The 11,050-nt window shown below is 36.5% G+C and overlaps 1 long non-coding RNA gene across 2 annotated transcripts; it reads right to left on the reverse strand.

Moving 5' to 3' along the window:
* Nucleotides 1-604: 604 nt before the first annotated feature.
* Nucleotides 605-9,882, reverse strand: LOC106027001 (uncharacterized). 2 transcript variants are annotated; one of them, XR_010049206.1, is made up of 3 exons: nucleotides 9,691-9,882; nucleotides 9,445-9,563; nucleotides 605-3,683 (listed from the first exon to the last, which is right to left on the reverse strand). It is a non-coding gene; the product is annotated as an uncharacterized LOC106027001 (long non-coding RNA). The 2 variants fall into 2 exon arrangements; XR_001200582.2 differs by having other exon boundaries at nucleotides 605-3,631; nucleotides 9,691-9,880.
* Nucleotides 9,883-11,050: the final 1,168 nt, after the last annotated feature.

Consider the following 11,050-nt stretch of genomic DNA (forward strand, 5'->3'; position numbering starts at 1 on the left):
CATATTCCCACCACTGTGAGTCACTTATCCTGAAGCCACTCCTTTCTTCATGAATGAATAAAACTTGGGTGAGGCCCTGGGTTGAGGCCTTTTTTCTGGTTAGCTATCATCCTAGCTGGACTTACGATCCCTTTTGCTCTCGATACCTATATTAAGTGTGCCTTAATATCTATAGTCTCACCATGGGTTACATTGGAAGTGGTAGCTTGGAATTATCTTATTGGAATTCTGATAACTTTTCCATGGGATTACAAATATAAACTTGCCAGACCACGATGGGGACCAAGAAGGGCTCTCCAAGAAATACAAATTTTATAGTTTAAAATCACATTCTACAGTGTTTTAGCACATGCTCTTTCAATTCATATTGTGGTATTGGCTAACCACTTGTAAATTCTTTGGATCTTAGGATTTTTTTTTCTTTTTTGCTACTTCTTTTTGCTAATATTTGTATACATTATTTACCAAAATGGTATTCTTTTTAAGAGGTGATTCACATAATATATAATTCACCTATTTAAAGTGTGAAATTCAATGGTTTTTAATATATTTATGAATATGTGCGGTCATCCATCACAACTTTGGGACATATTCATCACTTCCAACTCTTTATTTTTTAAAATTTATTTAAAGAAAGACTAAACAAAACAGAAAACGGGTAGAAATAATACATATTTTCAAAGAAAAAATCAACAGTAAGAAATCACTGGTTGATGATTACATATTGTCCTCTTACAAATAGTTGTTCAAGATACAAAAGTGAAACATACAAAAGTGGGGTTTCAAACAAGACCACAAACAGTTCTGTTCAACTATCCAACAAAAACTTAGTAATGTGATTATCAACCCTATACTCTTAAACATACACGCAGGTCTTCATACATTCATATCTTCATTTATGTTGAGACTAAACAAACCAAAGCAGGCTAAAATCACTCTGAACAGAGAATAATAGTATTACTGGATTTTACATCATGACACTACAGGATCAGCACTAGGTACTGTAGTATCTCTTTTTCTTCAAAGTATTTGTTCATTTCATCATGCATTATATGATCAGTTCTTGTAAATTGTTTATAGATTCTGCACATGCATTAGTCTTAACATGTATTTCTATCCTTTCTATGTTAGAGGGAGAAACAAAACAAAGCAAGACAAAACAAAACATAGTCCTATAAACACATGAAATGAAAAAGACATAAAACCACTATACAAGAAGTTCTACCATGGTTACTGTGTTGTCTCTTGTTATCTTCAATAGAATTGTCTGTATTAGCAGACATAGTATAGTTGAATATAGCAGTACATAACAATATTAATAAAAACACAACTTTGTAGATAGTGTATAACTTCAAAAACAGGTAGTAATCAAATTCCAATTCTTTAGATGCAACCTGCCTCTCTATCCATTCCATTCATTCCCCGGTCACTTTCCACCCAAGCCACTACTTTCTGTGTGGTCTTTTGTACCTGGTTTTTTTCACTTAGCATAATGATTTAGAGACCATCTATGGTATCGTTAGGCAACTGAGTTAGTTAGAAATATTATAGGCAGTTAGGCAGGGTTAGGGCCCTTGAGGGAGTCAATGCAGAAGACCAGATATCTTGCAACCTTGGAGGAGACAGACACTTCTGCTGTGGGCCAGATCTCAAGACGAAAGGCAAAATGAATACAAGCATACCATAAGTATAAACATGAGGGATTGATATTCTAAATGGATGATTCTATGAATCATCTTGAGGAAGCCAAAAGGAGTCATTAACCCAACCCCTTAGCAGCAAAGACCCTATTCTGTATTCATGCTCGCCTCCCCATTTGATCCCAGTTTAACCAGTTTTACTTGGGCAATCTTGTTGGTTGACCATAGTTCTGTCTCACCTCATGCCCACTTGCTTTGCCAGTTCCCATATTTTCTCCATTTTGAACCCATCTTACCTAGTGGTTTTGCTCTATAAAATCCCTAGAAAAGACAGAGGCTTGGCAATCCACTCTATCTCTCTTTCAGACAGAAGCTTTCTTTCTCTCAATAAATATACTCTGCTCTTAGCTTCCGTTGTTCCTGAAAATCATTTTTCGATTTTAGAGGAAAAACTTATACCAATACACATACAGTAGGTCAGGAATTTCGTTACCCTATATCACTCTCAATTCTGTTCAGAGACTTAGCATTGTCGCTGCTAGTTCCGTATGTATTTCTTTGTTAACGTGGGAGCACAAGTAATTTTTCACATTTTTTAGTGAATATCCTGCAAATTTTAGTGTTTTCTTTTGAGCTGCTACATTGTTTGTTGTTTGCAATCATTGGGCAGCTTTTTCTCCAGTTCCCCTAGAGGAGCTTCATGGATGGCAGTAGCTTTGAGTTCTGAATTTAAATTGGTTGCCACCGATTCTTCAGTTCCCACAGTGTATCCCTGCTTGCTGAAGAAAGGCAAGAAAGAGAAAAGGAAAGAATGGGCAGTAGCCTTTTACTTACCAAATGCTTTGCAAATATTCTATAAAGTTTTGAGGTATTTTCATGTGCAGGATTTTAAGTTTTTAATTCAATTACATGTAATAAATTCCTTTATGGGAAACTTTAAAATTTAATGCTCAGAAAGTATTTCCACATTTTAAATAATTAATTTTAAAAAGTTTGGGTTTTTTTTTGAGACAAAGTCTCACAGTGTAGTTGAGGATGGCCTTGGGCTTGTGGTGATCTTTCTGCCTCAGCTTCCTGAGTGCTGGAGTTATAGGCATGTACCATCACCCTGGGCCACATTGGGATATTTTTACATATATTTGTATAATCTATCTGGAATGTATTGTGGTGTTTATTCTAATTTGAGAAATAAACTTGGTATACTTCTCCAACATTCTGTGAGTTTCTTCAGAACCGTTTATTTAACAATTCGTTTCTTCCCCAAGTGGTTCATGACATTTCCCTGTGCACTACCAAGTTCTTATACATACTTAATTCTGCTTTAAATCTATCAATTCTGTTTCATTGTCAGACAATATTTGCAACAATTGTGGACCTTTTCATTATTTTTGCTTTATTATATATTAAATAGAGCTGAGTCTAGTGCTATATGCTCATAATCCAGCACTCCAGGAGGCTGAGGCAATTTAATAATTTAGCAAGACCGAGTCTAAAAGGAAAAAAAAAGATGTAATTGAAAAATTACAATGATGTTTAAATTTAAAAAGCTATTTCAGTCAAAGACACATTGCCATTAACACTCCTCAAAATACCACTCTACCATACTTCAGACACATTTACCTCCCTGTGCTTGCTGCTTTGTAAAGCAGTTGTCAAAGTCCTCTTTACAGGAGCATCTTGAGCTGTGTTATTGTGGCTGTCTCAATGTCTTGAATGAATTCTAAACGTTTTGGTTATTTTGGCTTTGGGGAAGAGCCAGCAGTCACATTGTGTAAGATCCAGTGAACAAGGTGGATGGAGACACACTACTTTGGGGCAGAAGCCGTGCTTTTTTCCTTTCAGAGGAATCCTTCAGAGTCTATTACCACACTGGGGTCACAGGGGTGCATAGTAACAGTGTATTTCATCAATACGCTTGTTCAAGTGATGACAGCTTCCTCCAACGTTTTTTTCCTCTTCATTATAATCCTTTTGGTCCTTGCTGGAGATCTCTTTATTCACAAATATAGTTTGTTTTTAAAATAATGGTTACCAAAATGCTTCCTAATTATAAGAGGGGGAATTACCAGTATTGATTAGCAAATGTTTCTGGAGTGTTATACCCACTAAAATAAACATAATCTGTATTTTTTAGTAAGAATTTTATACTATGAATTCATGCTAATAAAAAGAAATATAAGTGACTAATCATACAAATTAAAGTGTTCATTAATTATTTAAAAATATAATTGAAACTAACATAGAGGTATAGAATTTTGTGTATTAGTCACATGACATATATTTTTATTTCAGTTTTTCTTGGAACTGTGCCAGATTTGATGAATAACAATAATAAGCACTTTAAGCATATTTTTCAGATATTGTGCTAGATATTTTGCCCTTGTTACTTTTTGTCATCATTGCTAATTTCATCAAAGGAGCATGATAAATAAAATTTGAGGTTTTATAGTCCTTTCTGTCTACCATCATTATACACAAGTTTGTGTAACTGCCTTCAAAGGGCTCATAATTTTCCAGGTAAATAATAATCTCCAAATCTATTGTAGGCAATTGTGGTACCAACGACAACTATGACTAGTACATAACGATTTTGTGATCTCCCTTAATATATATTTATATAATCTATCCTTATTTCTAGATAGTATATCTATTGAGTTTGGTTTAATGTGAGTTTTGCATTTTAAATTAACAACAGTAAGAATATTCCTTTTTAATAAACCTAGATATAAATTATATTGTAATATTTTTTATATAGCACTAATTTTTAATAATTCTTCCTTCACAATCTTTTATCCTCACATTTTTATAAACCAACAATGTCTACTAGCTGGTCCAAGGGTTCTAATGATTATGACTTTGTCAGGATGTAAGGTTTTTTCTTGCTTTTTGCACTTAGAATATAGAGGTCCTGATAGTGCAAACTTTTGACTAATCGGATTTTACATCTGGAGAGCCCCAGTGAAGTAATAAGAAGCTGGGATTAAAGTGTTGCTTTTCCTGTGTCATAAAGCAACTTTCCATCATTGAGAAGGGAACCTAGAGATGGAAGACGAAAGGAAGCAAAATAAAAAGAACTAAACTAGGTTATGTACATGTCCCTACCTATTCCCCAAGAAGAATATAAACTTTTGGTACTGCAATTACGTATTAATAAAAATGTTGTAAAGGTTCAGTCTTGCCGCCAGTCCTGGCAGATGGCCAAGAGTGTGTGATAACTGCTTTCTCAGTGACATAACTGAACCAAAGCTGCGTCAAATTACATCAGCAACTTTAGAAAAACTGGATTTACTGGGCCTGGTGGGCTGCATATTGAAATACATACAGGTCCCTTTCACACGACTATACCACGTGTTAGCTGGCAGAAGGCACTGCTGTGTTGTATCTGTTATGTCATAGGATCCAGTGGGAACATCACTGGACATTACAGAGGAGGGAAATTAAGGTGTTTATGAACTCTTTAGCAGCTGATACCCTGAATTGCAAGCAGAATTCACTCAAACTGAGAAAGTTCAAATATAGCAAAAGGTTAGACAATGTTTAAACTAAAGGAACATAAAAATCAAATAAACCAATCTTACTCTATAGATGGCTATGAGATTATTGTGTAGGCTACCTTTTTTCCATTCGATTTTCAATTCAATTCCTGCCACATAGGAGTTCAAAAATGGTTTGTGGTATCCTTCTAGGTTTATTGTTTGCTCCCAAATATTTGTAACTTTCTTAAATTTATAAGCTATAATTTTGTTGTACCCGATGAATATAAATTTAAGTGAATGGAAATGTGTTGTTTGTCCAGCTGCCTTGAACAGGGAGAGCAGTCATTGGATTCTCCAGCTCTTGTAGATGGGAGATTTTAGTCATTAGTAACACAGCCCTCCTTGAAGTAGCAGATACTAACTTAATGTTTACATTGTCTTTAATTTTCCAAATACTTGTGACGTACTTGAGAGGAGACTTTTAAAATATGGTGCAAGCAGATATTTACATTAGGAGGACATAATTTCTCCTACACTTGAATAAACCACCTGCCAGTGCTGGGTCTGAATCATAGGGCTTGACAATTCTGGGTGAGTCATAAGTCTTCTACTAGTCTAGTGAAACAACAGTTCTGGTTACTTTTTGAATGCAGGATTGTTTTTTTCAGAGCCAAATATTTATAACTAATAACATATACCTAAATTGAAAGTAGAAGTACATTTCCCCTTCCTCATTTCATATAAAAGCAGAATTGAGCTGCTACCACGGGGGATGTTTCCTGTTGCAACAAAGGAAGCAGATTTCTTCAAGGTGTAATCACAAAGGGGAGGTTGCACAGTGGCTTCTGGAAGCTTCTCAGATTCCTGGAATCCCTCTCTGTTTCAGAAGCAGGACTTCCCTGGGCTGACACAAAGTAGGAGCAGAAAGAGGGTAGAATCCACCCACATCTGATTCTGGGTGATTCCCAGGAAGAATCCAACTCCAAAAGTGCCCAAGGTTGAATCTCCAGTCATCTTGTTGGTTCCAAAAGATGGAACCAGATGGAGCCAGATGGAGCTAGAATTTGGGCTTATAGAAAATAAAGGTAGTAGCAATCTTTGCACTATCAAGGGGGCCATCTAAAATTTGATTCTGCTTCTAAGGCATTTTCACTGTTTAAAAAGAAGGTAAAAATTATTTTTACTGTTTAAAAAAGGTAAAAATTATTTAGTGTTTCTGCAGTGAACTCATCCATTTAGCAAACATTTACAGAAGAACTTTTAAGTGCCAGGCACACAAGATAAAATGGTGACTAAGACAGACATGCCACAGCTTGAAGCAAGATAAAGTAGTAAACAGACCACTGAACACAGTATGCTAAGAATGATGACAGGCTAAGGTAAATGGATCAGGGAAGATGTAGGAGACTGCTTCTCTCAAAATTAGGGAATCAGAAAGGGCCTAGAGAGGAGCATGCACACCAAGGGATGGAAGAAGTACAAGTTGCCTGTGGGGTTCAAGGTGGGGAGTGGTGATCAGTGAGTCCAGAAAAGTCATGATGGCCAGGTCACCAGCATCCTTGGAAGTGGTGTTAAGGGACATGGGCTTTTAAAGTGATTGCTCTTTCATGGCTAGATCAAATTTTCATCAGGTTTTAAACACGATTTTCTTTGTTCCATTGGATTTTGCATACGTAGTGGCTATAGCTATTGATTTGGCAGAAGAAGCACCTCTGATATGTACATTTGCTGCATTGTGTCTCCATTTCTTTCAGAGCTACGCTATGCGGTGGGTAGTGAGAGGGACTGCGTGACTCGCAGATATTTTTTAACCAGAAGGCATCAGTTTTTAGTCTTGCTGCTACCTGACAATGTCTCCTCATTGCATGGGATCCATTGAGTTCTGCTTTGCTTTCTTTGTTGTAACATCAAATATCCCCCATGGCCTCTGCTCAGGTCCACTTCTGTGTGAAATGAGGAAGGCTAAACTTACTTCTACTTTCTATTTAGGTGCATATCATTAAAGAATATTTTGGTTTAGAAAATGAGCCTGCAATAAAAAAACTAACCAGAAGACATACAGTCAACCAGAACTCCACAGGCTCAGGGAACTGAGACCAGTACTTCCAGATGGTTTGCTCAGGAATAGGAGAAACAGTTCTACCAAAGTCTGTTACAGTCATACTAAAAAAGTTGTAAGTATGTTTTGGTATTTAGAAAATTAAAGGTGACTTAAATATTAATCCTATAGTCCTTAGTTCAAATGCCAGGAATTTTGTCCTATTAATAGCTGGATAATTTTCACTTCTCAGAACTGTCCTCCACTCACTCAATACTTATGGAGTATCTTCGTGAATTATTTTGGTTTAAAGTCTAAGCTTAAAGGAGTGAGAAAAACCTGTGATACAGAGGTTTTTTTTTTTTAAATTTAAAAGGAAAAAGAGAAAAACACAAAACAAAACAAAGCAGTGTAAGGTTACACATAATACAGAACTACAAAAAAAAAACATAACAGTAAGAAATCACCTGTTAATAGATTACATATTATCATCTTGGAAATAGTTGCTCAAATCACAGTATCAAAGAATACAAAGTAGACATTCAAACAGAGAGACTGCAAACAGCTGTGTTCAATGATCCAAAAACATTAATATAGTCAGCTATTTAACACCCCTAAACACACTTGCTGTTATATCCGTTAGAGCTCTTTTTTTTTCCTCCCTCTCTTTTTTACAACAAAATTTACACATTTTGGATTTTATTACTCCTTAGTTCTTATTACTTTTTTTGGGGGGGGAGAGAATAAAGTCAAATATAGCAAAACAAAGCTGTCAGTCAAAACCAAGGATAGACATAGCACATGATGTAGAACAGAGTACAAGGTTATTAACAATGGTTATCAACGTTGTCGATACAGAGGTTAATAAAGAGCAGAACAACAGTTTTTCCTACCTGGTGCCGCAAGAATAGATGAAGGGGATATGTGTTGAGGGGAAAGTTTGGAAGCACAGGGACAGCTGATGCTGTTGGCCAGAGGAGGGGTGCCTGCCCCAGAGAGCTACCCTTTGCCTGGTGGAATCCTGTGTGGATCCCCAGCCTGGTGTGGTCAACAAAATGTGATTACATTTATTAGGGGAAACAATAGCTTTTTAATAATTTAAATTCAGTGTCAAGTTTTAGGATGAGTTCTCTTAGTATGCTTTCCCTAAGTCATGAGTGAGACTCTTGTTTGAATTGTTTTTTCTCTCTCAGGAGAGAGAGAAATTCCTTAGGTTGGCATCAAACTCTTGATTCTCTTGCCTCATGTTCTTAAGTATGTATCTTGGATTGTAGACATGTGTCACCATTCCAAGCTTTGTCTGAGTTCTCATGTGCTCTTAGCCAAAGCAAATCCAGTAACCATCAGGTTATGATCTGGTCTCCAGAGGTGTCACGTGGTGGGACACTTTCCCTGGTTTGTTTCTACAAAGATCTCTTTATACAACCTAGTGTTTCCAAATTATAGGGCTGTGGAATTGAATCCAATCTCCACCTTTCACTGACACCATAAAAATTCTGAAAATTTAGATTAACAACTACCTATTAAAGTGGTTGAAGCTTGAATACATTATAGTGGTGTTTTATTTAACCATATGGATATATTCTAAGAAATTTGTTTTTGGTGGATGTCATCAGGGTTGTAAGCATCACAGAGTTCACAGACTATGTAGACTGTGTTGTGTTTGTCCTTACATAATCCTACATGGCATGCAGGTAGGCTATGTGGCACAAACCTGTGTGGCAGGTCACTGTACTGAATACTGTAGCAGTCTTACAGGTAGTGCAGTGATATTTGTGTGTCTAAACAAAAAACAAATACAGTAAGAATATGATATACAAGCTGAGCCAAGGAGAGCATGGGAGGGCGTGTACAGCCCTGGGATGTGACTGCACAGTAGACTTCAAAGTCCTCTACACTTAGGCTACCTTAAGTTTACTGAAAAAGTTGTTTTTTTTTTCTTTGCAGTAATAACCTTAGCTAAGTGTCACTTTTTATTTTGCAAACTTTACTATTTTAAAAATCAATTTGACCTGTGTAATGTTTATCTTAAAACACAAACATATTGTATGGCTATACAAAACTGGTTATATCCTTATTCTATGCATTTTTTATTTTAGAAATTATTTATTTTTTACTTTTAAAGTTCTTTTTTGAAAAACTAAGGCACAGGGACTGGGAGTAAAGTTCAGCAGTACAACACAAGCTTAGTATGCTTGAGGCCCTGGGTTACATCCCCAGAACCCATGAATCCCTAGAAAACCAAGCTACAGGCCTACATAAGGGTATGATCATCATATCTGTCTCCCACCTCCACATCTTGTAATGCTGGAAGGTCTTCAGGGGCAATGTCATGCACGGAGTTGCACCTCCCATGATAACAAGAGCTTCTTATAGAATCTTCCTGAAGGATCTGCTGAGGCTGTTTTACTTATTTTTAAAATATAAGTAGAAGGAATGTTTTAATAACAATAATAAAGAATATTTTACAGTAAATACAGTAACAGTAATAGAGTTTATCATTAAGTATTATGTACTGAACATACCCAATACTCACACTTTATAGTTGGAGAGATTAAATGTGGCTCATGTTTTATGAGGATTCAGTTGATGGCCAGCTGGCTCCAAGTCAGAAACAGTGGTGGGAGGACATGATGGAGCAAAACTGCTTAATTCACTCATGGCAGCTGGGAAGCAGAGAGGAGGACCCTGCCAGAGAGGAACGGGAGAGGAACCACACAAACTCCCACGGCCACGCCTCCGAAACCCTCTCAGCCACACCTGGAAGTGTGCTCCACTGTCCCTGCCCAACCCAAAGTCAATAAGTTAACATTCCGTTCTAACTGCCACAATGTCCAGCTTCCCATCCCCCTTGAATTCCCATGTAGCCATGTAAACTGTCAAGAAACCCTAGCTGTCTTATGGAATTGTCCTTGACATCTGCAGGAAATGGCTTCAAGTATCACTCAGGGTTTTTCCACATTTTTGAGCAAGAAACACAAAGAAATATCACATAGCAGAGAAGCAGAGTCATTCTGTCATGGCTAGCTTGATACTTACAAATTGTGTTGTGGTTTCTTTTTCCTTTTATTTTCTGTCATAACAAGTATTCTGGTTCTGTCTGTCTGTCTGTCTCTGTAAAATGCATAACAATAAAAAATAAGATTTAGCCTATGTGCTTTTGTAGCCTGCAGAGTTTGTTACCTCTTTCATTCTAGTTATTTTTCATATTCTGCCCAGAATCTTACTAAGTATATGATGAAATAAGTATTTTGGTATTTAATGACTGTCTCTGATATGCTTTTTCAGCAGTGTTTTTAAAATCTTGTTGTGAACACCTAGAGGCTATTTTATTTTACCTCACATGTCCCTTTCTGATTGTTTTCTTTTGGCGTTGATCTAAACTTTCTTCTGTATATTGTCATGGTGTTTTCTACCCTATTTTGGCTCTGATCTGTGGCATGTGCCATAACTAGAAACATATGGACGAATATCATGTAATGTGATATTCTTTTTTGAAAAACTAAGGCACAGGGACTGGGAGTAAAGTTCAGCAGTACAATACAGTACAGGGTACTGATATTAATATAACTGCTACATATACTAGAATATACATATCCTGTAGAGCTTATTCTTCTCTGTAATAATGACAACTACAATAATAACAGCTGTAATTGTCCCTTGATATGTGTTGGCAATTTGTAACAAGAACCACTATGGATATCAAAAATCTATGGATGCTCACTAACTTTTTTTTTTTTTTTTTGGTACTGGGAATCCAACTCAGGACCTTGCACTCATAAGGCAGGTTCTTATGCCACTGAGCTATGTCCCCAGCCCCTCAATACTTTTATATATAATGGCAGAGTATTGTGTAGAATCTGGGGGCATACCTTAAAGCATCTCTTGATGATTTG

The sequence above is a fragment of the Cavia porcellus genome, unplaced genomic scaffold (assembly GCF_034190915.1).
Source record: "Cavia porcellus strain 051 isolate PalLab524CR breed Dunkin Hartley unplaced genomic scaffold, mCavPor4.1 scaffold_8, whole genome shotgun sequence".
Lineage (NCBI taxonomy): Eukaryota > Metazoa > Chordata > Mammalia > Rodentia > Caviidae > Cavia > Cavia porcellus.